We start from the raw sequence: 3627 nt of genomic DNA, 5'->3' as shown, positions 1-3627 counted from the left end.
CAACAGTAATTTTATGACTGTTAAAATAACTGTCGTTAACAAGCACTTAATTAAAATGTACAATAAATAGCCGACTGCCGCCTTATCTGCTCTCCGGAGCGGCCGCGGCCCGAGACTGCAATGCCCAGGCCTGCTGTTGCCCAGCTTGTTTGCAGATTAATTGCTTTTCGAGCTGGCAGGAGCTGCCTCTTCAGCAGCCAGATCGTAAATGACCAGATAGGGACTTTATCAATCAGGCGAATGCGCCTGTGACCGCCGGTGGACAGGCGGGAAGGCTGGGGGCGGCAGAGGGCAAACCTCGGGTTGGGTAGGTGGCCTTCCTGACTGGTGGTGGAGTGGGCAGCCATGGAGTTGGCAGAGTCTAGGCAATGGCAAAAACCTGGGCTAGGGGGTCCTTGGTGGCCTAGCCTCCTCCAGAATTTATTTGGATAGCTCTGGCATAAAAACAGTTGTGATCATCATAACAATAATCATAGCTAGAACTTACTTGGGTTGAGAAGATCCCCTGGTGAAGGGATAGACTGACTACCCACTCCAGTATTCTTGGGCTTCCCTGGTGGTTCAGATGGTAAAGAATCCACCTGCAATGTGGGAAACCTATGTTCAATCCCTGGGTTGGGAAGATCCCCTGGAGGAGGCAACCCACTCCAGTATTCTTGCCTGGAGAATCCTCCTGGGCAGAGCAGCCTGGTGGGCTACAGTCCATGGGGTCTCAGAGTCCAGACACGACTGAGCGACTAAGCACAGCATAGCACTTACTTAGTACTGCTACTTTATTATTATTTTTAACACTCATCCATCTATTTGACTGCATCGAGTCTTAATTGCAGCACAGGGGATCCTCGATCTTTGTTGTGGCATGTGGGATCTAGTTCCCCACCAGGGACGGAACCCAATCTCCCTCTGTTGGAAGCAAGGAGTCTTAGCCACTGGACCACCAGGAAGTCTCCGCTACTTTATTTTTATCAGCATATTTAATTCTCACAAGAATACTATGAGATTGTGATTCCTAAAATTCTCATTGACAGATAAGGAAACCAAGGCTCACAGAGGTTAAGAGACTTGCCCAGGGTCACACAGTTGATAAGTGGCTCAGCTGGAATTCAGAAGACCCAGGAAGGACTGCTTCACGGAAAGGGCGCTTAACCACTGCTGGGGTGCTGTCTCTTAGCAGATGTGAATTTCCTGTGTGCCTGTCAAGTGCCCGGGACTGTGCTAAATTCTTTATATGCACCACTTTCTGTGAGTATTTATTCCTTTAGTAAATACTGATTTATGAAGAGAGACCTGGGTTTGATCCCTAGGTTGGGAAGGTCCCCTGGAGGAGGGCATGGCAACCCACTCCAGAATTCTTGCCTGGAGAGTCCCCAAGAACAGAGGGGCCGTGTGGGCTACAGTCCATGGGGTTGCGAAGAGTCGGACACAACCGAGTGACTAAGCACACATACCCGTGACTGTGTATGAGCTTTAGGTGCTGGGGGTACCGTGATGAGCCTGGGGGTCTGATTGCTGCCCTTACACAGCACACAGGTGGTGGGAAGACAGCTGTGGAGTAGATGGTGGGACCACAGGGCAGAGCTCCTTTAAAAAAGATCAATGTGTGTGTGTGTGTGAGTGTTAGTAGAGTCAAGGAAAGCTTCCAGGAGCAGGTGACTTTGAAGCTGAGGCTTCAGTGGTGCAGGAACCAGCCAGGTGCTGGGCAGGGGAATGAGTGTTCCAGGCAGGGGTGACTGCATTGGCGAAGGCACGGAAGATGTAGAGCGTGGTGTGTCTGAGCAGTTCAGCATGGCTGGGCTTTGGGGTGGCGCGTATGAGCGACAAGGGACGGAGGCTCGGGACGTCGGCAGGTGCTAGGTGAGGACGGACCTTGAGCCCGGAGGTACAGACAGGGCTCTGGTTTTTTGCTTTAGAAGGGCCCTGTCTGGAGAAGGGTAACTTTTATCTAAAGTCAGCAACTTTGTAGAGCTGGTATCATGATTCCCAGTTTTATAGCTAAGAAAGTAGAGGCATGTAGATGGAAGGGTAAGGGGCTTGCTCCAGCTCACCTGGCCAGAGGTATCTGGGGTAGATTGTGGTGGCTAGGGGACCACATCTCACACAGATGCCCAGAGCTCGTCCCCCTCAGCTCAGCGGTCACAGCCCAGGCAGGGGGTCACTTCGGGTTTTGAAGTTGGTGTCTTAGAACCACTGAAACCTCTGCGTCATGAAAATAATTATCTTTCAAGTGTAGATTGTCTTCCTTTGGAAATCCATTCTGCTAGGGTTCTTTCCCAATCCCCACGCGGGAAAGAAATATGGGTAAGTCTGGGAAGGATGGGTAGAAATGCTTTAGGCTGCAAATTGCAGGATGAAGTATAAGACCGTACCGACAGGCTGAAACAGTGTACCCATCGAATCATATTCCACAATAAGGTCTGGAGGAGGGCAGTTCCAGTTTGGGCCAGGAGTCTAACCATATCATGGAGGACCCAGGCTCTTTTTATAATCCCTTCTGCTATTATCAGCCTTTCACTGAAAGGCCTATTATGGCCTTTCACTCATAGTCTTTTTGCAAAACCGTCACAAAATGGCCACCACACTAACGGTAGAGGAAGGGAAAGGGCTGAAAAGCAGGAAGAGCTTTCCTGAAAGTTGGTGCCCCCGTCCCCTTCTGTGCCGTTGGTCAGGTCAAAGTCATCTGACCCCCTCTAGCTGCAAGGCATGCTAGGAGTGCAACTCCAGCCTGCCGTAATCAGTGGAGTGCTGGGCCCAGGGCCACCCTGGACAAAATCAGATCTCTCAGCTAGCAAGAGCAGGCAGGATGGATGGTGAAGGGAAGACAGCTGGTTGTGTCTGCCACAGTATCCGGCATGACTGTGTGTCAGGAGTTAGACTAAGGGCTTTGTAGGAAGGCTAGGGAGACTGAGGCTCAGAGAAGCCCAGGACTGGAGGGTGGGGGGATGACTGTGGTTCAATTTAGATCTGTCTTCCTCCAGGGTCTCTGCTCCCAATCTCCAGGCCTTAGTTATGTGGCTACTATAGCCCTGGAGGGGTGTGAAGGAGGCTGATTCCAATCCCAGGACACCAGCATACAGAAGATAGCCCCAATGCCCCATCTGAATCAAGCACACCAGGCCCTCAGCTTGGAGCCTGACTCCTGATTTCCTTGCCCAAGAGTTGCCTTCATCCACCCCATCATCTCTTGACTGCTTGGCAGAGAGCATTTCTCTCTCAGTATCCAGCAACGAGCTCTCTTGGGCAAAGCATAGACTCATTTTTAAAAGGTCAGTTTCATGATAATAAGGAAAAAAGATGACTAGACAGCAATGGTAGATTTAAAAAAAAAATAAGAATATGATTACCCTTTCTGAAATGTTTGTGTGTACAAGGTCTTGGGGGACAGTGCATATAAGCCATCCCATGCTGGGCGGGGGGTTGGTAATAAAGTGGTTGTGGGCAGCTGAAGGGTCAGGCTGGGTACCTGGCTGAATCCCTCAGCCTGGAAATGCACGAGAATCCTACTAATGTGCAAGCTTTATTCATGTGGATCCATCCCAGGCTTGTAAATCAGTGGAGACCAGCCAAAGATGATCAGGAAGCCACAGCAAACAGAGAAACTGCTGTTGGGGGGTGGGGTGCCCTGGAAAG

This window comes from Cervus canadensis, chromosome 18 (assembly GCF_019320065.1).
Source record: "Cervus canadensis isolate Bull #8, Minnesota chromosome 18, ASM1932006v1, whole genome shotgun sequence".
NCBI lineage: Eukaryota > Metazoa > Chordata > Mammalia > Artiodactyla > Cervidae > Cervus > Cervus canadensis.
This window is presented reverse-complemented; position numbering follows the sequence as displayed.